The following is a 27,639-nucleotide window of genomic DNA, read 5'->3' as shown; positions in this document are numbered from 1 at the left end:
GGGTTATAAAATACATAATACGAAATCTGCGATTTTCCATCTTAATGATAAAACCACTGAGCCCACACAGCTGCATGGCATGAAATGGGCACGCACTAGAGTCAAATACCTCATGCCCAGTCATGCCCAGACTAGCTACCTACAAAAAATACGGCATATTACTTAAGGCTCATGAAAGCCATTAGGCCGTTTCTTAATGAGGGTAATATGGCCACCGTAGCAGGGCCATTATACTATCAAGGCTTGACTATGGCAATGCCCTGTTATTAGGGGCCTCCTCTAAGGATGTTTCTAGTTGTCAGGTGCTTCAGAACAACGCGGTTAGGCTGGTAAAAAATCTTAAGAAAAGAGATCATGTTACTGCAGAGAGAATAGCCTTGCATTGGCTCAGAGTGGAGGAGCGTATTAAATTCAAAGCTCTCTGCCTGGTGCATAAATGCCTGTACTGCTCTGCTCCTGAGTATCTGAAAAAGGGCTTAGTGCTTCATACCCCCAGTAGGAATCTTCGTTCAAAGGGTAAATGTCTGTTGATCGTCCCCAAGTTTAAATTGAAATCTGGGCTGGGCAGTTCCTTTTTGGTGCAGGCCCCCAGCTTGTGGAACAGTGTTCCAGAAACACTCAGAACCGTTACCAACCTTACTGTTTTTAGGAAAGGGTTGAAGACTCATCTTTTCAGATGATGAACTGGGATACGGGGGATTATGACCACCTCATGGCTTAGCGCAGACGTTCCTATTGTATTGTTTTGTTTTTCGTTGTTTGCCTAAGCGCCCTGATGCCCACGGGCTATCGGCGCTATACAAAAAATAAATACATACATACATACATACCTAGGGGTACAGGTTGCAAGGTCATACAAACTTCTACACGAACACAACCACGCACTTTACTTATTTACACTAGAGCACACGCTCGCTCTGTGGAGAAAATTGCCCATATCACTGATTGGGAGAATAGTAGTCCTGAAAATGATCGTCTCCCCGTAATTGCTGTTCCTCTTCAATACCATACCCATATGGCCAGGCCGACAGTATTTCAACACACTCCATAGCCTTGCAGTGGGGTTTGCTTGGGATGATGGGGGTAAAACAGCAAGAGCAAAATGGGAATCCCTCACTGAACCATACCACTGTGGCGGCCTGGCAGCCCCTGACTTTGAGCTGTGGCTGCACAGGCACACTACGCAGGTTTATGGTTTACACCTGATATTAAATTCCCACATATGGATATTGAACAAAGATCTGCAGCACCATACAATGTTAAATCCACACTCATTAGCTCATAAAAAATCGACCCCTGACAGTTTGATCAGCTGCGCCCTACAGTAGACGCTTGGAGGTGCATAATGAAGAGACTGAACATCACCAGAACATACAGCAGAAGCATCCCACTATGGGACTCACTGGATCTCCCGCCCTCTCAGGACTCTGACATCCAAACCGCATGAGACCTTGGCAGAACATTACATCTGGGTGACCTCTTCCCCCAAGGCAGCTTTGTTACCATATACGAGTTCAAGGATAACCTAGGTGACAACCCTATAAAGATATTGTAATACTAATGCATGAGAGTCGCCGTTAAGAGACAGTAGCCATCTCACCCGAATGAACCAGAAACCAATGAATGCATGGAATTAGTCATACACAATAACAATAAAAAAAGATTGCTCTTGAGACTTTATTCTAAAATACAAACAGTAATGCCACTACAACCTAAAATCTGAGAAATATGGGAGAGAGACACTGGGACAAAGATTGATGAGGTAAAATGGCAAACAATGAGTGCATTAACTAAAGAAATATCACTGCGCTCCAGACTACGTTTGATTCAATATAAAACCCTGAAAAGACTACACTACACTCTGTGGCATATTACGAAATACAACCCACAATGTTTACAAACTTGCCTGAAATGCAACACCGAAGATGCAGGTATAATTCACATGCTATGGAGTTGTGGGCCAGTCGCCGACCTTTGGAAACAAATCTCACAAACCCTATCTAACATTTGTATTTTGTATTTTATTGAATTTATATAGCACTTTAATCCAAAGTGCTTTACATGAGGAACAAGAAAATATACAAGCATTAAATGGCAATTGAATCACAACTCGAAAACAGTACAAGAAACAATTTACATTATTGCTGAGGTAAGGTGAGAGTGGAGAGGGACAGAGGTGTGAGAGTGAATGGGAGGTATGAGTGGAGGTAGAAGCAGAAGTAAGAGGGGAGGCGAGAAAGTGTGAGGTAGAAGAGTGGAAAGAATAAGACTAGATAAGAGCGGGAGGTAGGGTAGAAGGGAGTAGAGAGGAAGGAGAGGGAGATGAAGTACGGAAGTAAGAGAGGGAGTAACAGGTGAGGGATGAGGCGGTGGGAGGAATAGGAGAGGAAGCATCCCATCCCATCCACATCCACTTCCCAAATGCTAAAATACCTCCTGGGCAACATAGGCAAAGCGGGCATAAAAACCCGTAGACTGTTTAACCTTGGATGCGTAATTGCCAAGAAATGTATTCTTTTGAAATGGAAGGCTACAGAGGCCCCTACACTTAATCAATGGCTCAAAGAACTAGCGCAAGTGAATGAAAATGAGGAAGGATAGGCACACACCATAGTCTCCACATCGAGGCATAAGAACATATGGACCCCATACCATGCATTCTTGGAAAGGGCAACCCCAGATCATACCCAGAGACAAACCCACTAATGCGAGTGATACATAGAGACAAGACACAAAATACTCGACGTTCCCCAAAGACTCAGAACTACAAGATATATATACTACTGTCAAACGTGTTGTTATTATGACCCTTATGTATAAGAGATATGCTAATGCAATGTATTGATGCCAATTGCCAAATAAAGTTATAAAAACATCATGGACACGGTTGGTGCTCTGTTTTAGTTTTATGGGCCGGTTAGTCTGCGTCCAGAGGACCTTGTTCACATAGTCTATTAGTGGAGACAACCTCCGAAGGAGGTAATTCCCCAAGAGACAGGGGGTCCCCTCTGGAGTTATGACTATAACCGGGTGTTTCACCTTTTGTTGCCCAATTTTGATCTCCAGATACGCAGTCCCATCGACGGGAATGTCATTCCTGTCGAAGTTCTGGAGTTTTCCAGGAAGAGGTGTGAGAGGAATTTGGTAACTCTCCCCCCTTCCTGAATTGAGTTGCTCAAATGTCCTTTTGGACAGATGAGTGGCTTGGGATCCGGTGTCCACCAGTGCTGAAATTGCACACTACACTTGAAATCAGACGGTGGCATAAAACCTACCTTCTTTCTCCTCCTGGGGGCAAAGGAAATTGGCATTTTGGGCCAGCTGGGTAGTTAATTTCTTTATTTCGGAGTTCGGGAATCTGTAAATAAAATTTGGCATCCTGAGATTGGTGGGATTTTGGAATCCCCTTTTCCCCTGATTCTGTGCTGTCTCCCTTTTAACAGAGGCAGTCAATTGAACCAGTTTGTGGGGCGGATCCCTCACTCAATTCTGATCTCTCAGGATGACCATTCTGGGGTTCAGGGATAGGTGGTTCTAGGTCAGTCCCCATACCTGAGTTATGGTCTTTGGAGACCCATTTTTCTTTGGGAGGATCCCCCCCTCCTTGAAAGAGAAGACTTTTGTCCCATAATCCTCCAAGGATTCTTCCCCTTCAAACTGGAGGATGCGGACCTCCTCCACAAAATAGGTCGTCTTTATCTTTGTTTCTCCTACTTACCCACTGTTCCCTAGGTTGCAGCTTTTCGGATGTAAGAGATTTGAGTTCAGGTTCAGAGGTTTCTAGGGGCTTTTCCCGGGTGAGGTAGGAAGCTTCCTCTAGTGCTTTGCATCCCCTCTCCTCCTCTGGAACCAGCTGGTTGTCGGGATTCCCTGCCCGTCATTGTTCTGGGGTGGCAGACCCTGGATTTGAGCTGTTCTGAGCAGCCATGTTCATCTGAGGGTTCTGCTGATCCCTCAACATGTGCCTCAGGTCTTGGGTCGAGCTCTGGACTTGAAGCTCCAGTTGTGACACCCTTTCTGGCTGATATGGGGGTCTAGAGTCAACTCTTTGCTGCTCTCGGGAAGGGTACTGTCCCTTCTCCCCGAGTAGCCTTGGTATGGAAGGTTTCCCTGACAACCCTCCATCCTTGGGCTCCGTTCTCCCTGATTTGGCGGTCTAGACTCCTGAAAGTGGGGAGAGAAAGGAGGGTTGTTTTGAATGTTGGGGTTTAGATGGTACCTGGGGAAGAAACTTAAACTAGAGGGTGGAAGATTACTGCCCTCCTGAGGGACGTTTGGAGGGAAGTTTCCTGGGGCTATACTCAACTGATTGGATCCCTCGCCTGGGCCGGGGGAGTCCACACGTACCCCAAGATGGGTCTGTTCCCCTTGTAGATGGGGCTGATGTAGGTGGCAGGGTCAGGTGTCATATTCGTGGGGTACCCTGCCTGGGTACCACCTGTTTGAGACTGGTCAGAGGGTCTTCTCTGCCTCTGGTTTGGTTGGTTAGGAGAGGTGTATTTTTAAGGCCCCCCATTTCTATGTCCAAAATGGGGGTAACCTTCACCTCCGCCACCTTGACAGCAGCGAGGGGTTGGTTTGTTTGGGGTTTTTAGGGGGATTCTTGTTTTCTACTGGCTTTTGGACCTCATAGATCCGGGTAGCTTGCTCTATTACTCAGTCCATGGTCCTTTCTTCGTGGAAGTCCTTAACCAACTGTGTCATAATGTATTTAGGAAGTGCATGGAAATAGGTAGTGATGAACTCCCTACTGTTCATGCGCACCCGCCTAGTGGTTTGTGGAAATGCCTGCTCCAATTCCTGAACAAATTCTCTCAGGGCTTGATCCTCTCCGCACTGCAGGTTGTAGGCCGCCTTGTGAGCCTCCTGGGGGTTTCGGTGCATGGAGAAGTGCTTCAAGATGGCCGCCTTGTAGGTAGACCACCTTCAATGGTTTTGATCCTCCAGCCCAGCAAAGAAACTGGAATATTCTGGTAAGAATGTCCATTTGGCAAGCTCCATAGAATTCTGATAATTTTTAATGCCAAATTATGTCATCATCTGGTCATATAGCTCCAGATTCTCCCAGATTGAGTACTTGGCATTTTTGTGGTACAGGGTCATGAAACTTCTAATGGGTTTTATCTGCCTAATGGGTCTCTTTTGTTTGACGGCCTTCTTTTTCTGCTGCACCTGAGTCCATTCGCCCTCAGACTCAGAGCTGCTGCTATTTGAGGTCCCTTACCTATCCTCTAGGCGTTCCCTGATTCTCTGAGCCTGGGAGCCTCTCCCAAAATGATGGGGGCTAGTCTCTTCTCCCCTGTTGCATTGTGGTCCCTCTGGGTCACTTCCCTTGGACTCCCTCTTCCGCACAGGGGAGTCATCTGACGCCTCCCTTCTTCCGGTGTTGGTGGAGAACTCTTCCCACCTCCCTGATTGGGTGGAGGTTTTCAGAATACTCTTTTGGGGCCTAAACTCAGATTTTTTTTTATCTGCAAAGTGGACCAGGTGGTTCCTTTGTGGCTGATGTTTCTGCCAGTCTAACTCCCAGATTTTCTCTTCATAGGAGTCTTCCTGGTCAGATATATTGGCCACAATATTTTTGAACCTGAAAAGGGATACACGTCCATCAATTTTTGATGGACGCTGGCCTTCCGGCTCAATCATGCTGGGACTAATAGAGTCAGGCTGCCTCATGGTTTCTGGTTCTTGTGAACCTGTGGACATGAAGTCAGCGGTGCCTTGCACATCAAGGATGGTAAGTTGACTTGAAGCCCTTGGTACAGAGGGCATCACACCGTGATCAGGGAGTGCCCTGTCGTGCTCTAACTGTTTGGGGTTCCTCTAGTCCTTATTTAACCTAGCACATTCTTTTTCTAACCTCTCAAATTTCTGTTTCTCTGCCCCTATTTCTTGATAGTATGCAAAGGCCTTCCCTTGTGCTACTACTTGGCTCTGGAGTCCCCTGTTCTCATCACCAAGGGCCTAATTTTCTCTCTGGCCCATGCATCTCCTCACTCTGAGCATTTTCTTTCTATATTGTCTGATCTAGATCATGTTCTATTCGCCCTACGTGTCCCATTAATTTTTCATTCTCTAATTTTATGTTAGTCAGTTCCTGAAAACATGACTCACTTCTCTCCAAGTCTGTTTTTAATGTACCCAGTTCTTGGCATAGGGCATCTTTCTCCTGATACAGGGTGCCTATCTGTTCAGTCAGGTCATCTCTCTGTTGTTTTATAGCGCCTAACTTCTGGCACTCTGTTTGGGAATGAACTTCTTTAATGATGAACTTATTATTCTCATCTTTTAACTACTTAATATGAATCTTGCAAATCAATCATATCCTCTAAGCAGGTTCTATTGTATATGATTTATTCAATTTTAGTTGACTCGCTTCCAGAGAGTCAACACTTTCTTGGCACTCTTCTTTCAGTGCAGATAATTGGGCCTCCTGTTCTGAGTGAGTTTGTTGCTGAGCTGCCAACTCATTCTTTAGCTGCTGAATGGTAGTTCCTAGTTCTAACTCAGAGCTTTGGCTTTCTCGCATTTTCACCTCTGCCTGCCTCAACTCACTAAGACTGGTTTTGCACAGAGGTTACACTTTGGTATTTTTCTTCCATAACTTTCATGTGGAAGTACATGTACGCGGTGAGTTGGACCATCTTAATCTGCTCATCTTTCATGTTCTGAGTCATATAGAACTCAGTCAACGCTTGATGTACCAGGCTACTGTCCTGCCACACATCCATGCATATAGAGGTCATCTGTTGTATCATACTAGATAGCCAGGTTTCCTGTTTTTGTTCTGCCCATTCCCCTCTAATGAATAATTTGGACAGAAGGTGCTGCCTAGCTATGTCAAATTCCACGGTGCTCATTATGAAGAGTGTTCTTCCTTTGGTTATCTATGCCAGGACAACATCTCTACCCTGCTCTTGCCTAGTTCAGGGTTACACTATTTTATTTTGAGACACAGGCCTGATACCTAGGGTACAAGTTTTGGTTGGTGCCTTCACAGTGTAACACAGCTTTCTAACCACCAAAATTAACACTACCTTCAATGGGTTAGTCTGCTGGGTTGGACTGTCATGAGTGAAAACACGTATCTCAATCATGGCACGAGCCCCCACTTTGTAATGGTTTTATTATATGGTACACTCCAGCCAAGGTCTCCTTCCCCTGACAATAAAAGTGGTGCACTATAAAGCGGCTTTAATTTTTAATGAACCACAGGTTCGTTTTGAGTAGGCCTCCAACCCATCTCGCACCCAGCAATTACAGACACCCTGTGTCACAATGGACCAGGAACCAGGACGGTGTGTATCAATAAGGTATTTATTAATTCATGGTTTAATGAAAGAGCAAAATCAAACAATTTGACAATAGCCACCGATATTGGGGCAATACAAATGCAATGATTACTACGGAACAATTGGTTCAAAATTCTAACATAGTTAACATGAATCTTTAATGGCAAAACAGGAAAAATAACAATTTTAAAGCAATGAATAGCACTGAGGTTTAGCACTCCCCACTGTGACACTCACCCCAACCATTAGCTAACTTAATTCCCTTTGGATGGAAGGCAGGGGCAAGGAGTCGGGATAAACAGAAAATAATCGGATTTGGAATACAGCCCACCACCCCAAGATGGGAAGCCAGAAAAGAAAATGGCAGAATCGGATTTTGATTGTTATTATGCACACGGCTATGAAACAGAATGGAAGGAAATTTGTGGTGCTACACTTGTGGAGCTAGGGAAGCTGACAGACTTCTAATCCTCACACAGAACAACGTGGAAACAAGGTAGGAAAATCGATTTTGGGAAGAAAGCAAATGCAAAAGAAAAAGACACACAGCAATGGAAATTCATTTTTACATGGGATTTGTGATGACAGGCAGCTAAGGAAAGGGGCTTAGCTGTCAAAATTGAAAATCGTTTTTTAAGGACAAGGACACATGCAGGTAGGATGCTAGGCACAAGCGATTGCTCTTAATGGAACTATGGTTCGGGTTGTCAATGGGACAAATGCAAGTTAAGAATTTGGGGTAAGGTACACAATACAAAGTCAACTTTGGTTTTCAGTGACAATGAGATTAATTCTAGAAGCATTCTTTTTAAGACTATAGTTATTAAAGAAAGACACTAAGCGCAAGGGGGTTACTTTAGAATTTTAACCAGCTTACACCATGAAGTTCCCTATAGGGGAATTCATTGTTTTACTTCAAATAATTCTAAGGATTTATCCAGACAACTGAGAGATGAATCACAGGGAATATGCCAACAGACACAAGCTAAACCAATTCTTCCATGGGAAGGTGAATTAATGATATTGGGAATTTGGAACTTTCAATGGGAATTTCAATGGGATTTTCAATGGGATGCAATGTTACAAAAACAAGGGTTTATGCAATTTAGGGTTGGGGTTGTTTGCTACTTACAAAGTAAGCCTTGTTTTGGGATTCTGGAGAGGCAGCGGGATCTCAGGTCACTCTAGACAGCTAGGGCAATGGATCTGGTCACTGCAATCTCCTAGATGGGTTTCTGGACAGCTCTGCAAGGGCCTGCTCTCTGCACCCTCCTGGATGGGATCAGCTAGGCAAGAGTCTGGTCTCAGCACTCTCTGGATGGGATCAGCTAGACAAGGGTCTGGTCTCTGCACTCTCTGGATGCGATCAGCTGCCTCGGTCCTCTTTCTCCTGTCTCCCTGGATTCTTGTGTCTGTTTCTGACCCTGTCTCTAGTACAATTCCTCCTTATATAGCCAAATGATATCACTCATTTTTACAATCTAGGGGAGTACTCTAAAGTTACCCCTACCCCCAGCATTGGATAGCCTGTCATTCCTCTCTCTACCTCCTGGCCATATTGCTTCAGGGGAGAGAGCTTCATTTGTCTGTTTGGTTATTTATGACAGTCCTTTGTTTCTCATGTCCACTTTTAGCAAAACTGAGTTATACATCAGAACTCCAAACTTATACTAGCCACCGCCATACGTAGTAGATAGGCGGTTTCAGTGGGCCACAGGGAATTAGACAGTCTGATTGCCAACTCTGCGAGGTAGCATCGCCCTTTGGTACATTTTTGCCCTTTTCATGAAATGCATAACTGTTATGATTCTGCAAACAATTAGACATGTTCATTACCTCATTTCCAATCTGTCCACCAATTTTTCTCTTTGTCCCATTTATACATTAGCCAGAAACAAGCTTTTACTAGCCATTTCAGCCCACAAAGTGCTAGAAATATAGTCTCTTAACATCTGCCTGGAAATTGCATGGAAAAATAGCATAAAACAACATTTCTTCTTATTCTTAGTGCTGGGAACAATGCCTAAAATAAATCAGTATTGTAATGTCAATTTGGATGATCTGTCACAGATGGAAGGGTGGTGACTCATCCCCCACAGCAAACTGTCTCTCCCTGGCTCAGCTCACAACACAAGACTTTCATAGCACCCTTTGAAGTTTGTCAGTTTGTCCTTCAGAGTGGGTGCTGGAGGAACTCACACTTCTCGGTCAAACAGTAGCCCCACTGGCTTTTTTTGTCTTCTCTGCTAGTACTGCCTTCCAGTCTAGTAGAACAGGTAATTAACATGCCCTCAGCCACCTCATATGTCATTGGGGAATAGTTCACTTATAGGTGTGACTTCCAGGTGGAGGCAAGACTTCCAATTGAGTTTTTCCTGCCTGAGCCAAACTAGTTTTACTGGTATTCCTGAGCCTCTGCCAAGTTGATTGAAGTCTTGTGGGGGAAAACATAATATACATGGCTTTGTCAGCCCCCACCCCCAAAATATTCACTGACAATTCTGTGCAAGCAAAGCTACCCTATCACAGTGGCTTTTAAAAGTCATTTTCTTTTTTCCTCTTTCACATGTGTGCAAGCCGTATTTTATCTAATATTTGAAATGCGGTTTTGTAAGTCAGGGGATTCTGTTGATTTATCCTTCTTGAATGGGTTTGCATTTCGTCCATAGACACGGAGGGGTAGACCCTCTGCACAAGGTTCTGAAAAAGTCAAGCCGTTTTTCATTCATTCATTTGCAGTGTTTCAGAGTGCTGCCATTCACATGAAAGGGAAAACAAAAGCTGTATCGGGTTGCAATGTGAAATCCTTGCCCCTCATGTGAATGAACACTAATACCAGGCTGTTTTTGGATGTATTGCCTAACCTTTTGGCATCCAGATGCTATAAAGCAAACACAGGGCTGCTTTTCAATGCAGCGCATAACTTTGAGGTATTTCAGATGAAGACAAGCAAACGCAGGGCAGTCTTGAATACAGTGCAAAACTTTGGTATTCAAATGACAAAAACGAATATGTAATGCTGTTTTTCAATGCAGCGCCTAACTTGGTTCAGATAAAAGGAACAACAGTTGTAGGGCCGTTTTCCGGGATGCAGTGTTCACATACTTGCCACATTTGTGCCAGGGAGAACACAACACAGCCGTTTTTAGTGGCAATATTTAAACGCGTTTTTTAGGTGAAGGATTAGGGCCTGTAAATGACCCCACAGTACTCTCCTTCAAGTTTTGACAAGTGTAGGAACTCATATTGGAAAAAATAAGAGGTGCAGGTACTGAGACCCGGTTAGGACTAGCCCATTTAAAGGACTGCCTGCGTATCCTTCAGCACCTGTGATCCAGTGCTTTACAAGGCTGATTGAACCACCGAAAGTACCTCTTGGGCAAGTTTCCCCACACCCTCTGGGCCACTTAAAAAAATGTGTCCCTTCACACCGTCGAACAGCATCTCACACTTGTAAGGTAAATGCACCTTTTTCACAGCCACCCCACAGTTGATGGTCCTTGCAACTCCTTTTCAAGGACAGCAAATGTCGAGAAGGGTCCATCAGATCCTCCTACAACCACTGGGTTTGGCTCTGAGGACCTCAAGGTTGTTACCGATCCATAGGTTGAAGTACCAGACCTTGGTCCAAGGTGGGGTGAGCTACCAGTGATTTGGTTACTGAGGGTACTCTGGTACCTTCGCAGCATAGGCTTAAGGCTCCCCAGGCCCTTAGCTTTTGATCATCCACACTATCTGCACACAACCATGTGTAATAAATATTCATGCTTCATTGTAATACTTTTCCGGCATTCAGTGAAAGGGCACCCAAGTTCTTCCTTGCCCTGAGTTTGCGCACCTTTCTCCATTGTGTCTACTCCTTCCCAAAGTTGCTCCTCAGTTTCTAATGTGTGTGCAATGAGACAATTGCACAGACATCACGGTGAATGGGAGGACAAAAGAAGAGATGCACCATCCCCTTAAAAGAATTCACTGACGATTGAAAGGTGGGACAATGAGGGGAGTGACTTTTGCTCTCTGTCCTCTGCCTTACAGAGATCTGTCTGAATGGGGGTGAAGAAGGCCTGTTCTTCTTCTTGGTGACAAAATGCATGCATCCCATTCTTGCCGCCGATGTAGATACCAGCTTATAGAGGTGAAGAAAAACAAGAGGCTTTATATTTGGCTGTGGATGGAATCAAAGCTGAGCGTAAGTCACCAATGAATAAGAAACCAAGTAGTGTGTAATCCAACAACAGTCATGGTGGCTAGGACAGTTGCAGAGTGACGCTATCCTGTAACCAGCTACTTTTATAATCTATCAAGCCATGTGAAAGAGGAAATGCATTAGGAAGTGCCATCTCGGATCAGGAGAATGCTCCACGCTGGTACCTAAAGAAAGGGAAAATTGAACAGCTTTCAGGCATCTTAGAATCAACTTTTTGGAATCACAGTCCATATCCCACCTTTACAAAGACCCCAAACATCAATTAGCAACAATGATTCAAAAATGCAGAAATCCAAATATAATGACATTGGCTGGCCCCACCACATCAGAATGCTCTGATGAACTCTGAAAACCCCACTACAAAGATGTCCCCGAAGCCACAGGAGGCCAAGCTGACTCTCACACCTAAGGACGGCATATTGCTCTTGGTGTACCACACCACCTTTATGCCCTTCACACCCAGGGACATTATGATTATCCTGGCAACTTCAGGCACAATGCTGGATGTGATGCAAGATACCCCTGCCTGTTATTGCTGGAGTGCAAGGGATTAGAGTAAAAGGGAAGTTTGAAGGACTCCACAGACTTTGGCATCCTCCTTCCCACCCTCCCCTTCCCCTGAACACAAATCTGCTAAGAAATCCCATGTTAAGCAATTTCCAAAACTAAAAGAAAACTATTCTAGAAACACAGTTGTTAAAGTCATCAGCAACCCCAAAGACCTCATCAGAACTGTCAACTTTCTAACCACTTCTGAGTAATGGGAAAACCTAAACCCCTTCTTCTGCTCCAAAGTGGAAAAATTGTTAATGGCATTGGTGCATCCTGCTCTAATTAATCACCCTAGCCTTGGCATGTCATACTCACCCTGCTTGAAGTGCCCCCCTTTTATTTTCTCCCTCTTCCAGAAACTCACACCAGCTAACGATTGAAATTGAAGCGCTATCTGCCCAGCTGGTGTGCCATGCAACAGATTTAACCAAACTTTCACTCCACCTAGTGTAACTTCCTATTGACACAGTGAACCACCATGTTCTACTTAAACAACTTTAACTAATACTCAGAACCTTCAAATCATCCAGCCCTCCCTCCAGTCCCTCGCAGTGTTCCGCAGTGTTGTCCTGGGGAACACTGTGAGGATGCCCATGATGGATATCCTTCAGTCCTATGAGCCTAAATTCCACTCCTAAATTGATAAGTCCTCTCCACACTTGATTGTTCGAAAGTGCCAGAAGGGAATCAGAGATGCAAATGATAGTCCTTCTGTTAGGTTTGAAAAACATTACAAAACAATACCAAGATCGTCTTCCAAGTCTCACCTTATTTGTATCCAAGTTATTGGTCTCCTTCAAAGCCTGGAACCCAGGAGTACAAGACAGCTCTGGGATGCTGACATAAGCATGATCACCCAAACGGGATCTGTGGTGATGCTTCTTTCACTTCACTTGCATTTTCATCCGATATTGAAATCATGCTGCCATGGTGGGATCTCTTGCCAGCTCGATTGAATCATGCAAATGTTTTAGTGCCACCTTCCTGCTTACAAAATCCAAAGACTTAAACTTGTGCAAAATGCTGCAGATGCCTCATCTTACACTCCTACCGGCTTTTGTACCGCAATCCGTTTCTTTCCATTTATACAAAAACGAGCAGTTGTACCCGTGCTTTTCAGGGTAATGCCTTCTAAAAAAGAAAAAATTAGACATAGGTATAATTTTTACGTTTTACATTGTCTACACCATGGAACCTAGCCACATGCCAAATTTCAGGTTTGTAGCACGTTGAGAAGTATGCTGAACATTTCGAACGGACACACACACACATATACAAGCATTGCAGACCGTTTAAAAAAGGCTTACAAAATAACATAAGAAACATATATATTTTATACTTTTTACATTGCCTACACCATGGAACCTACCCACATGCTAAACTTCATGTTTGTAGCATGTTGGGAAGTATGCTGAACATTTCGTACGTACACACATACACGCTATCTCTTATACTTTTGACATTGTTTACACCATGGAACCTACCCACATGCCATATTTCAGGTTTGTAGCCCATTGGGAAGTATGCTGAACATTTCCAACAGGCACACACATACTCCCACACATTTCAGACCACTTAAAAAAAGTGTACTTTTTTAGAAAAATGTATATTTTATACTTTTTATATTGTCTACACCATGGAACCTACCCACATGCCAAATATCACATTTGTAGCATGTTAGGAAGTATGATGAATGTTTTGAACAAACACACACACACATCAAAAAATGTCCCTTTTATAGATAGAGAGATAGACAGTAACTCACCATAATGAATAATGTACTCCTAGTCCATAGTTCCCTTTCCAATATACTGTATGGGCGTCCCTCCATGGGGACAGGAACAGAACCTTTTTGTCTCATAAAAATGCACATTTCCCCTTTAAATATAAGGTGCACGAAGGCGCAGTGTGGGCGTGGCCATGCTCAGCTAGCTCCCTGCTCTGGCACCTCATACTCATGAGTTGTGGAGGCATTTATCAGTGTCTGCTCTTGGGTCCTGTAGAGCAAATGCTGGGGAAGCACCATCTTGCGTCCGGTCATCAACTCAAATGGTGGCATTTTAGTTGCAGATAAAGAGGTAGATCTGATGGCCATTAGGACCAGAGGTAATCGGATATCCCAACTTGGCCCAGAATCTGCCACAAACTTTTTTGAGATGCTCACAATGGTTCGGTTGTAGCGTTCTACTGCTCCAGAAGAAGCTGGCCTGTAAGCAATGTGTAGCTTCCTTTTAACCCCCAGTATCTCCCACATCTTTGTCATTACCTTGCTGGTGAAATGGCTACCTCTGTCTGACTCAATCCTTTGAGGTAGACCAAAACGGGAAAAGATGTGGTTAATCATCAGGGCAGCTGCTGTTTCTAGCTTGCAATTTGGGGCCGGGAGACATTCCACCCACTTGGTAAACAAGCATGTGACGGTCAACATGTACTTGTTTCCTCTAGACGAGCGAATTACAGGGCCTACGAAGTCGATTTGCAAATTTGACCATGGCAGTGTCATCCCCCTCTTTTGGAGAGGCGCCCGGTGTGTGAGGGATGTTGGCTGGAATTGTGCACACACCAGACACCCCTTCAAGAATTGGTCGAGGTCCTGCCCCATGTGTGGCCAGTATGCAACCTCTCTTAAGATCTCAAGTGTTGTGTGAAACCCCCTATGACCGGCGGTGGCCGCATCATGGGCGTGACTTAACATCTAAATTGACAAGGGGGGTCCTGGGAGTCTCTCTGCCAGACATTAGTCCTGGTTATGAGAGAATTACCAGGAGTCTTTAGCTCACTATCTTTCGAGAGAAGAAATATCCCAAACATATCAGTCTTTGTCCTGCCCTGGGGCAGTCCAGCACCGAAATGCTAGGCAATTCTCTTCTGAACAAGAGTACCAACAGCATCCCCAGACACGTGTTTCGGTCTGGTTGGACCTCATCAGTAGGGAGGAGCTGTGCCTCTCTAAGAATAGTGAGCAAGGGGTCCACGTCTGGATTCCCCTAGTAACTTAGGGTGAGACCCAAAGTTACTTAAATATGCAAATTGACAAGGGGGGTCCTGGGAGTCTCTCTGCCAGACATTAGTCCTGGTTATGAGAGAATTACCCAGAGTCTTTAGCTCACTATCTTTCACAGAGAAGAAATATCCCAAACATATCAGTCTTTGTCCTGCCCTGGGGCAGTCCAGCACCGAAATGCTAGGCAATTCTCCTCTGAACAAGAGTACCAACAGCATCCCCAGACACGTGTTTCGGTCTGGTTGGACCTCATCAGTAGGGAGGAGCTGTGCCTCTCTAAGAATAGTGAGCAAGGGGTCCACGTCTGGATTCCCCTAGTAACTTAGGGTGAGACCCAAAGTTACTTAAATATGCAAATTGACAAGGGGGGTCCTGGGAGTCTCTCTGCCAGACATTAGTCCTGGTTATGAGAGAATTACCCAGAGTCCTTAGCTCACTATCTTTCACAGAGAAGAAATATCCCAAACATATCAGTCTTTGTCCTGCCCTGGGGCAGTCCAGCACCGAAATGCTAGGCAATTCTCCTCTGAACAAGAGTACCAACAGCATCCCCAGACACGTGTTTTGGTCTGGTTGGACCTCATCAGTAGGGAGGAGCTGTGCCTCTCTAAGAATAGTGAGCAAGTGGTCCACGTCTGGATTCCCCTAGTAACTTAGGGTGAGACCCAAAGTTACTTAAATATGCAAATTGACAAGGGGGGTCCTGGGAGTCTCTCTGCCAGACATTAGTCCTGGTTATGAGAGAATTACCCAGAGTCTTTAGCTCACTATCTTTCACAGAGAAGAAATATCCCAAACATATCAGTCTTTGTCCTGCCCTGGGGCAGTCCAGCACGAAATGCTAGGCAATTCTCCTCTGAACAAGAGTACCAACAGCATCCCCAGACATGTGTTTCGGTCTGGTTGGACCTCATCAGTAGGGAGGAGCTGTGCCTCTCTAAGAATAGTGAGCAAGGGGTCCACGTCTGGATTCCCCTAGTAACTTAGGGTGAGACCAAAAGTTACTTAAATATGCAAATTGACAAGGGGGGTCCTGGGAGTCTCTCTGCCAGACATTAGTCCTGGTTATGAGAGAATTACCCAGAGTTTTTAGCTCACTATCTTTCACAGAGAAGAAATATCCCAAACATATCAGTCTTTGTCCTGCCCTGGGGCAGTCCAGCACCGAAATGCTAGGCAATTCTCCTCTGAACAAGAGTACCAACAGCATCCCCAGACACGTGTTTCGGTGACTTAACATCAGGCTTCGGAATGAGGTAGGAACTACCCACTGATCATGGCCAGCTTGGGATTTCCTTACCAACAAACCGTCTTGGATTCAGAACCTTTTTGGACATTTCATCAACACTCTTAGGTCCTCTTTCCCAATGTAATCGGTATCCGTCAGGGGAAAGTTCTCAGGGTCCTCAATGTGATGGTAAAACTTACCAATTATTGGGTCCCCCTTCTGAGCTGTAATCAAATCAGCATCAGGGTTCTCCTTACTCCATTGTGCAGTTGAAAGATCATTGTGAGCATTTGTCTGGGACCTAGTGATAGCAGTGACCTGGATTTCCCCCAACAGGGACTCAATCTCTATTAGATCCCCTTGGATGGCCCCGGTTTTGGCCAGCTGATCAGCTAAGTCATTTACAGTTTTGTCTGGTCCCTCTACTTTGGAATGACCCTTGATCTTCTTCCAGTAGATGGTCATCCCATTCGAGGTGACCAGATCATCAATGTTTTGAATTAACTTCCCATGTTTCAAAGGTTTGTTATTAGCACATAGCATGCCTCTGGTTTTCCAGTTAACCAGGTGCTCCACGAACCCGTTCCGTACATAATCCGAATCTGTGATTATGACCAGTTCGTGGAGTTGATGTTGGATGGCAGTGAGGATGGCCTGATGCACAGCCATCAATTCTGCCACCTGACTACTTCGGGGACCAATTTTGTACCCAGCGGAGGGTTCTGGAAACTCCTTCACCCATGCATTCCCTACGCCGGCCACCAGTTCTTTCTCCCCGTTGTTGTCAACATGGTACGAGCATCCATCCACAGAGACAGTGGGCATTCCCTCACACTTGTCTTCTTCAAAGACTTTGTGTGGGGAATTAAGGTATGCCTCCATGTTGTCCTTGATTTTTGGACTTTCGTCCTCGAGACAGTTTTCTCTGGCACAATCATGCAAGTCAGCCAGGCCTTGCGCGAGGGGACTCTTCTTGTTTTCGCCATATCTGACCTCCACAGGAAAGCCTTGCATTGACAGAATCCAGGAAGTAATTCGGGAATTACTCACATTTCCGCCCCGGATTCTGTCACTTTGGAGATATTGCAGAGGCTGATGTGGAGTCTCCACTATGATGTGTTCCCCCTGGATGAACAGGCGTTGAATTTTTCCTCCACAGAGGATAAAGTTTTGCTCGCATAGGAGATTACTTTATTGACCTTGTCATGCTTTTGGTATAATACTGCCGTCAAGCACGTATTAGAAAACCCTGTCTCCAGGAAGAACTCCTTGTTTCTGACAGGGTAAACTAGGCAAGGTGCTTGTGAGAGGGTTCTTTTGAGTTGTCTTACTGCCCGGCTTGTTCTGGATCCCATTCCCACTTGACCCCACCCCCTTCAGGAGATGAATCAGGGGTCTAGTGATCTCTGCGTAGCCCTCAATGAACTTTCTGCTGTAATTAGTCAGTCCAAGGAGGCTCCTTAGTTCCCGCAGAGTTGTGGGATACTTCAGTTTCTGGAGTGCTTCCACTTTCTTTTCTTGGGGACAGAGACCCTGAGGAGTAATCTCATGCCCCAAGAAATTAACACGGGTTCTACACCACTGTGCTTTCTGAAAGGAAAGTTTTGCTCCAGTGGCCCTCAACTGTGTAAGAACATAACGATTCTCCGCTATGTGTTCTTCCACAGATGAACTTTTGATGAGGACATCATCTACATAAGCCAGGTTACCCCTCGCACCCAGGTCGGGCATGGCCTTATGTAGGAAAATGTTGAATTCATTGCCGGAGTTGAGGTATCCGAAGGGAGTACCGGTCCATGTGTACTGCTGGCCCCCAAAGGTAAAAGCCAGTTTGTATTGGTCCTCCCTACTGACAGGCACGGTCCAGTATCCATTGGTCAGGTCTATTGCTGTGAATACCTGTGACCCCTGAATCTGGGCCAGCCCTTGGTCAATGTAGGGCAGAGGCCATCGGGAAGTATGGACCCGTTTGTTGAGCTCCCTAAGGTCGGCACAGAGTCTCCATTGGCCGTTTGGCTTCAATATTCCCAGCACCGGATTATTGAAAGTGCTGTGGACTGGACGGATTATTGCCCGGGACTCAAGGTTCTTAATTATTTCAGTAAGGGACTCCATGGATGCGAGAGGCAAGCGATATTGCTTCACAAACACTGGAGTCATGCCAGGGTCCGTGGGAATTGTTGTTGTGTGGATGTCGGTGCGACCACAGTCATATTAGTCTACCACAAAGAGATCTTGGAAATCCAAGAAAACTTGTTTCAACTTTTGCTTCTGTTCCAGAGTCACGCAGGCATCAGCTAGGTTGACTCTCTCTTCCACCATCTGCCTGAAGCCTGGAAAGACTTCTGGCTTAGCTATCTCAGCGGCCTCCTCCAGCTGGGTGGAGAAGTCCCTGGTCAGAGTGCTGATTTGGACTTGAGGCTTCAGGTGGGAAAGGCAGCCCTCATGGAACTGGAAAATCACCTCATCCCTCCTGAAGTCACAAATCACATCTTCCTTACCATAAGGGCAAGAAGTGTACACCAGGAATTTCCCCCCATGCCGGGTGAAAATCCTGTCTGGTGTTGTATTGTCATCACTGTCACTGTCAAAACAGTCCTTGGGGATTTGTCCTAACAGTTCATTTCCTAAATCAATGGAGAAATGTCGGTCATCAACCGCCATTCCAATAATGGTGCCTGCGGCTATAGTAATACTCTGTAAGTCGCTGTTATCCACCTCTATTGGAATGGTGTCATGTTCTATGTTGACTAATGGTGTTGGGTTTACCCCTAACCCTTGTTGTTGGAGAGAAGCATTTAGATGAATATAAGCATCAGGGTTTTTCAATATTTGTCCTCTTTTAACTTTCACTTCCAGGGAGAATTGTCGGGTCCTTTCTGGGATGGTGACTTCCTGTTTAATCTGAATTTCAACTGCCTAAGGTAGCATTTGTGCTGACCTAAATGCTTTTCCTGAATCATCAAAGCCCATGGGATTATTCGCTAATCGGGACCAAGCTTTGAAGTTTATTAGGTCCAAATTAATGGCAAAGCGATTGAGAATGTCACTGCCTAAGTAAAAGGCGGCAGTGACGTCTCGCACGACCCAAGAATTATGGACTATGCTCTTGTTGCCAATGGAGATTCTGAGCATACACCTGCTTGGCAGGAGATGTTTGGAATTGGGTGCTTCCAGGTGCATCTCCCATTTGTCTATCAGTTTGAATGTGGGAATGGCTGGATCTTTTGGGAGTTGGCGGAACATGGCTTCGCTGATGAAGCTCTTACCGTTGTTCACACACACTCGGGCGAGAACAGAGTCCTTCCCATCATTTAACTGAACAGGGATGAACAACTGCTCTCCAATTTGCTGAATATCAGCCAGGCTCTGAGCTGATTTCACATCTTTCTGGACTATAGGAGTGGGAGTGTCTGATTGTGGATTGGTAAAGAATTTCAGAGTGTTTCCTTCCAGTGTGGAATACCACCTTAAACTGGAAGGAAGGTTGATTTTCAGAAATAGATAGGACACCCCATCACCAGTCTGTTGTCCTACTGCTATTACTGTCACGTCTGGAATTTGGTTGTTCTGGAAGTGAAATTCTACTTGGTTAGATTTTTGTTCAACCATGTGGCAGGTGCCATTTAAACTAACATGGTTGACACTCTGTTTTAATTTTATTGGTCGGCTAGTCTGGGTCCAGAGGACCTTGTTTACACAATCTATTAGGGGTGACAACCTTCTCATGAGGTCATTCCCTAGTAAACAAGGGGTGCCCTCTGGAGTCACTACTATGACCGGGTGTTTCACCTTGTGTCGCCCAATTTTGATGTCCAAATCTGCAGTCGTCTCGACAGGAATTTCCTTCCCGTCAAAGTTCTGCAGTTGTCCAGGAAGAGAGGTGAGAGGAATACGGAAATTCGCCCCCCTTCCTACATTTAATGCATCAAAGGCCCTTCTGGACAGAAGGGTAGCTTGGGATCCAGTGTCCACCAGCGTCGGAATTGTACCCTGCCCCTGTACTTGTACCGGGGCATAATATCTTCCCTCCTTCTCCTCAAGGGGGCACAGATGATGCACATTTCTGGACAACTGGTGGGCTAACTTTCTGGTTTTGGACATGGCGAGAGATGAGATTTGGGCAGAATTCTGTGAAGAGCCTGGGGAATCTGAAAGAAAAAGTTGGCAACTGGAGATGGTTTCGGGTTCTGGGCCGCCCTCCCCTTTTTGGAGGCAGTCATCAGGATGGGTTTGACCCATGGGATTTTGGTATTGTTGGTTCTGGGATAGAATGATGGGCGGCGACAGCTCAATCCCCACGTCTACCCAGTCTGTTGATTCGGTTTTAGGTTCCCCTGGTTCCGGTTCTGGGCCACCCCTGCCTTTTTGGAGGCAGTCACCAGGATGGGTTTGAACCAGGGAAGTTTGGTTTTGTTGGTTCTGGGATAGGATGATGGGCGGCGACAGCTCAATCCCCACATCCACCCAGTCTGGATTGGAATCTCTTGGGACCCATTTTTCCTTGGGAGGAGTTCCCCCATCTCTGAAGGAGAAGATCCTTTTCCCAGGATCCTCTGAGGATCCCTCTACCTCAAATTGGAAGACCTGTACCTCCTCCACAAAGTGGGTCTGTTTGGGTCCTTTGTTTCTCCTACCCCCCCTCTGCTCCTTGGGAGGCAGGCTTTCAGGGGCTGGAGATTTTGTTTCCAGTTCCTGGTTTTCCAAGGGCTGTTTACAAGTTGGGAAGGAAGCTTCCTCCAAGGCTTTACACCCCTCTTCCCCTTGTGCCTCCTCCCTGGGAACCGGTGGGTTATCGGGGTGCTGCCCCCGTCATTTTTCTGGAGCACCAGGTCCAGAGTTTGGGGCATTCTGTGCCGGCATGCCCATCTGAGGGTTCTGTTGGGCCCTCAGCATGCGGCCCAAATCCTGTGCCATGTTCTGAACCTGGCGCTCTAATTGTGAAACCCGCTCAGGCTGATACAGGGCTCTATTTTCTCCCCTGGGCTGATCCCGGGAAGGGTAGCTATCCCTTCTCTGGTAATACGCCAGTTTGGGAAGATTTGGGTACCCCTCCACCCTTGACCTCCCCTCTCCCGGATTAGGTAGTCTGGGCTGAGGGAATTGGGGAAAGAAGGATGGATGAGTTTGGGGCTGGAAACCTTGTGGATACCTGGGGAAAAAGTTTGGCCCAGGGTTTGGTGAATTTCTGCCCTCCTATGGGAAGTTTGGAGGGAAGTTCTCTGGGTTAGGTGCTTGACTGGATCCCCCCCTTGGGCTGGAGGAGTCCACACATAATCCAGGATGGGTCAGTTTCCCTTGTAGCGTGGACTTACATAATCAGGGGAGCGAGGGATCCCATTTGTGGGACTACTTCCTCGACTCCCTGTCTATGACTGGCCCGAGGGCCTTCTGGGCTGTGAATTATTTGGCGCAAGCAGGTTTTTAGGCCCCCCATCTCCAGATCTAAAACGGGGGCAACCTTTACCTCTGCCACCTTGGCAGCAGCAGGGGTGCTGTTGGTTTTGGGGTTTTTCTGCGCATTACTTTTGTTTTCTGTGGGCTTCTGCACCTCATAGATCCGGGTGGCTTGCTCAATGACCCAGTCTAAAGATCTTTTCTCGTGAAAATCTCTCACGAGCTGGGTCATTATGTACTTGGGAAGAGCATGGAAAAATGTGTTGATGAATTCTCTGCTGTCCGTGCGCACCCTTCTGGTGGTCTGCGCAAAGGCATGCTTCAATTCTTGCACGAATTCTTGTGGGGCCTGATCCTCCCCACATTGCAAATTGTAGGCTGCCTTGCGAGCCTCTTGGGGATTTCTATGTACAGAAAAATGTTTCAAGATGTCCGCCCTATATGTGGACCATCTTGAATGGTTTTGGTCCTCCAGCCCCACAAAGAAACTGGAGTATTCAGGGGAGAATGTCCATTTGACGTACTGGATGCAGCTACTGCTGTCCTTCAAATGGAAAGTCTCCATCATTTGCTCCTAGAGCTCCAAGTGTTCCCAAACAGAATACTTGGCGTTCTTATGATAAGGCGTGATGACATTCCTGATTGCCTTAATCTGTTTTAAGGGGTCCTTAAGCAAGGCCCTTTTCACCGTATTGGCCTTTTTGGTTCGGGTAACCGTGGTCCATTCATCCTCTGATTCAGAAGCACTGCTCCCAGAGGTGCCCGTCTGATCTTCCAGGTTTTCCCAGATTCTGCGAGCCTGGGAATAGCTGGCAGAATGTGTGGACCTGGTCTCCTGTGTCCTGTGACGCTCAGAGGAGTCTTCAGATCCCTCCTTGCTACCAGGATTTGATGGGTACCCCCCCCCCCACTGACCTAACTGGGCAGAGGTTTTCAGGATGCCCTTAGTGGGCCTTCTCTCCTGGGGTTCCCCACTAAATTGCACTGTACTTAGGTGCCTATACCAGATGCCCGCCCATCCATTCCTGGGTGGTACTGGCCTACGAGCCCCATCCTTTTGGCTGGATAGTAATCTGCCATCCCTGTGGCCCTGTGCTCATGTGCACCAGGGGACATGGGGTGGCAGAGTCCAGGGACTGGGAGAGATGAAGGCCTCTGATACTAGGGCTCCTGAGGTTATGCTCAGGTGTTTCCCTTTCCCAGTGAACCTCATCTCTATCAGCCCCTGCTCCCTGTTGCAATGCAAGAGCCTGCGCTTTCAGTTCCTCAGTTAAGGCCTTACTAGACTCTATCAGTCTCTCCTGCATGGTTACCTGTTGCTGGAGCCTATCATTGTGCTGACAGAGAGCGTCATTCTCTCTCTGTGCCTCCTGATTGGTCCTGGAGTACTGGGCCAGTCTTTGCTGCAGGAGGGTTACCTCCTGAGTCCCATCCCTACTGGCCTGCTCCTTTCTTGCCAGAGCCTCTTCCACCCTCCTGGTGTGCTCTAACAAGTTCTGATGCTCTTTTTGGAGGTCACCCAGCCCCTGGAGGGCCAAGTGATTTTCTTCAGTTTTTCTTTTTAAATGGCAGACTTCCTGACCTAAGGAGTCCCTTTCCTGACTAAGAGTCTGCATCTGTGCCGCCAGGTCGTCCCTTTGCCTTTGAAAGGCACCAGCTTTCTGGCACTCCTGTTCAAACTCTGCCTGGGTTTCCAGGTCTTTCAGGATCAGTTTATTGCTCTCTGCCTTTTCCCTATCTAGGTGGCTTTGCAGGGTGACTACCTGCTCAGCACATGCCCTATTGAAATCTAATTGTTGCTCCAGCTTTTTCTGGCTCTGCAGTAGGGAGTCCAAACCTTCTTGGTACTCCTTCTGCAAGGCCAGAAATCTGGTATCCTGGTCAGACTTTTCCTGTTGCAGGATACACATGTCCTCTTTGATTTTAATGAGATACTGTCTGCTCTCATTTTCTGACTCCTGGCTTCTGTGCATCCTCTGCTCAGAAGAGACCAGGTCAGATTGGGCCTTCTCTAACACAATCTGTTGCCTATTTGCCAGATCTTGGCCTTCAGCACATTTGTCCTGCATGGCTCCCATATATAGATACAAATATGCCGCTATCCTAACCATCTTGTGTTCATCTTTAGCTTTAGGAGCCATGTATAGTTCACTCAGGGCCACATGTAAGGGACCCTGATCTCTCCAGATATCTAACCCAGTTGCAGTGACCTGTTGTGTGATTGCCTGCAACCACGCATCCTGGCCCTTCTCAGTCCGTTCACCTCTCACAAATAGCTTATGTAAGAAGTGCTCTCTGGCTATTTTGATGTCTACCAGTGTCCTTATTCTGGAATTTGAGTTCCTTCCAGAATTACAGAAGATTGTATTTTATTTTGCAAAACAGACCGTTTCCTTGGAGCGTTCCTTTGAGGGGTGCTTTCACAGTGTAAAACAGCGTGGTGATCTAACCGGATATGTGTATCCGGTCAGTTGGCACACTGTATTAAGCTGCACAAGTGGTAAATCTAACCCAGAATATCCCGGACGAGCCCCCACTTTGTAAGCGGCTTCAATTCAACACTACAGCTAAGTCAATGCCTAGTCTGGGATGCTGAGGGAAACCCTTATTGATATATTTTTATGTCCAGTTTGTTTACTCTGGATGACAACCCTTATATAACACCCCTCTCTTAGAATCCCCCTGACCCCACTGAGCCAAGAAGTAGGTTTGTTTTTCAAATTAAAAGGTTTATTTGAAAATTAAACAATATATATATATATATCACACTTTTATAGTAAATTAATATTTGATAGCACACTTGTGAAGATGATAGTGGTCAAGAATGGATGATGTTACAGTGGTACACTCTTTTTGATGGCTTAGAAGTGATATAGACAGGATAAAGTAGCTGAGAATGCTTTTATGGCTGCAAGGACAATGCAACGATGAATGAAAATGCAATACAGAAAATAAACTTGATATGACTTCAACAAAAGACAATGTAATCACTTTTCTTTGACAATTCACCCCCCCCCTTTATGCAAGGTAAAGAGATGGAAGGAAAGCACACAGTTCTCAGGAATGCAATCAAATATAATTGAGTTCCCCCCCTAACATGCTTAGAGGAAAACAGGTAGAGGTTTTAAACACAGGCCCAAAATGCTTTGAATGTGATGACAATGAAGTGGGGAATGTGCTAAAATTGTTTTCAATTCCCTATAGGAGGTTCAGGGTAGGTGATAGATACTTTGTATTAGTTCAGGATCACTTTAGCAATGCTCTATGAATGATTGTCAGGTTGCAAACGAATTTCAGCAAAGGAAAGCAAGGACAAATATTTTTACATGTTGCTGAAATTGTGCAAATTGTCAAATTGCGGCAATTTAGTCGCGTGCTTCGAGCGCAATTACGGAGGAACTATGAGGAGTAGCAAGTCCGTTTAGAGCTTGTTGGAAAGCTTAGAATCTCGCTTCTATCACAAACGGTTCCGGAGATACGGCCGATTTAGTAAAGGTAGTTTTTCGGATTTGAAATTTGAAAGCTCAGAATGACAGATGACAGTTTTCAGGTTTAAAGATGACAGAATGACACGATTCTAGGAGGCAGTTCTAAATAGGTTAAAACAGTTTGGATTAGATTATTTTAAACTAAGAGATTGGGTTTTGCACAGTTCTGGCAGTACTCACACTATATTTTGGACAGGAATGCGATTTTGCCACGGATCCGGTCAGGATTGGACTGCAGTTCCCTCGCCACGGACGGTCTCGGCCTGGTTCTGCTCACTGCATAATTCTACCTTCTGGGTCAGCTCTGCTAGCGGCACTGCACAGCGGTCTGGATCTCTGGTTCTGACAAAGGTTCTCGGCACTGCACGGCGGTCTGGTCTCTGTTTCTGACAAAAGTTCTTGGCAAAAATTCAAACAGCTCGCCCGGCTGTTGAATAGTTTGCAAATGATTTGGAGGCCTGCTGAAAAAGGATTCAGTTTGTGGATTCAGGCCTCTCTGCTACAAATTCTGGAGTTAATTTCTGGTCTCTGGAGACTGATGGATTTGAAGTCTGGATCTCTGGATGTGAAGTCTGAAGTCAAAATGCTCCGCAGAAAGTGAAAAAGAAAGTCCTATCTGGCTTCCAGTGGCTCTTTTTATGTGTTTAGAAAGTGGGTGGGTCGGCTAATTCTGCATGCTCAACCCACTAAGGGTTCTGATAGGTTGAAGAGTTTTCTGTGCTCTCACTGGAGAACAGAGTTGTGTGTCAGAGTAAGTCATGAGATGTCATCTTTATGGCATACAGAAAGAACACTCCCCTTTGCTCTTACCTTAGAAATCATTTTCATAACTAAATACCTTTCCCAGATACACAAGTGGTTGACATTACATACACACATCATATATCACATAAGGTAGTCTCTGTTCCAACTCTGATGTTTCTAAGAGCTTGGATTACGAAATGGCAACTTATTTTCACTTTTAGTGGGTTTTGCAACATTGGTTTTTCATCAAAAATTACACAAATGTACACCCCCCTTCTACCCATATTCCAGTACTTTACTAGGTCTCTAGCATAAACCCAGTGTCTGTAATATCAATAAATAGCGGGGTTTGGTCCTAGAACATGGTACAGAGTTGAATCAAGTCTTGAATTGTGGGTACATTTCTTAGATTAAGGTTCTGAGTCCACCCCCAGAAACTTGGGAGTACCACATGTCTCTCCTCTCCCAGGCAGGGCTCTGTTTACAGTCCACACTGAAAATCAACATACCCCATTCAATTGCAAGAGTCTATTGTGTCGGCTGAGGTCAGCAGGCCAGGGGGCCACTCTGCATTTGGTTAGCATGAACCTGTGATTTCCTGGGCTGTTGTGTGGGTCTCTGAGGTGAGATGGTTTCCCAGCCTCTTGGCCTGTTAATGCAATCAGATTGTCTCTGGGAACAGCAGGTGGTTAAGAGTTTTAATTAACCAGCAGGCCTTTGAAGTTTCCAGCTGTCTCAGGAGGCTGATTAGCTTCTGAAGTAGCAGTTCTCCTGTCAAAGTTTTGACCGCTAGCGCCGGTTTGTGGACAAAGCTGGTACTGCACCCATTTTTGGGATCTGTCTTGAATTAATGCATTTCAATAGAGTGGTATTTTGCTTGATAGTATAGGATCCTTGCTTAACATTGTTTTGATGGCGTCCTTACAGTAGAGTGGTGATGTGGAACCCCCCACAAGAAGGTTGTATCTTTAGAGTGGTCTTGTGCCCATGATTTTAGCAACTTTTTGACATCAATAAAAACGGATTTTGAACAGAACCATCTTTCTTTGCACTGGTGGGTGGCAGATTAGGTGACCATTTTGGTGTCTGCAAACTACCGGTTCTCCTGGATTCTGGCGTGAATGTGGGCGGCGACAGCTCATCCCCACATCTACCCAGTCTATTGATTCAACATGGGTCAAAACCCTTGACACCCCCAACCAGCCCTGCAGCACATCCAACATCAACTGCTGTTTGTCAAAGCATAACATTCCAAGAATGCTGACATTGGAATTGCATGATCTCACAGCTAGTACAAGTGAGCTCCATATGGGAACATGTTGAGAACGTTAACAAGGCATCATCATAACAATAATATTTACAGAAAGCATATAGAAAGCCCAAGTGGCCACGGAAGACATAAAGTTGCTTATTGTGTTGCTAAAATGCACAGAAGCTACCTTTCCCAAAGTGCATTAGCATCATTAGACTAATTTTCCACTGGGAATTATCTACGGATCACCATGTTCTTTCCCTTCATTACCCTTGCCCACACTACATGGTACTGGATTATGCACGAGCATGTGAGGAAATGCAGATGGTGTCTATACTTGGCATGCTGTTTCTTACAGGCAACAGGGCCAGAGTGAGGCTTCTTTTGTTTTTGTTATGTTCCGTTCATACTATTATCACTGATCGTCTACTATCCCTATCAATAACAAGGCACAGAATCTGTTCTCAGGAGGAGA

The 27,639-nt window shown here is 45.6% G+C and overlaps 1 protein-coding gene across 1 annotated transcript in view; it reads left to right on the top strand.

The window, feature by feature from the left end:
• LOC138503210 (uromodulin-like) overlaps positions 1-27,639 on the top strand; it is a 381,643-nt gene that overhangs the window by 250,206 nt on the left and 103,798 nt on the right. The window lies entirely within an intron of this gene.

The sequence above is a fragment of the Ambystoma mexicanum genome, chromosome 11 (assembly GCF_040938575.1).
Source record: "Ambystoma mexicanum isolate Mex_15411 chromosome 11, UKY_AmexF1_1, whole genome shotgun sequence".
In the NCBI taxonomy this organism is placed as follows: Eukaryota; Metazoa; Chordata; class Amphibia; order Caudata; family Ambystomatidae; genus Ambystoma; species Ambystoma mexicanum.
Note: the sequence above shows the minus strand (reverse complement) of the source record. Positions and strands in the feature narration are given on the sequence as shown.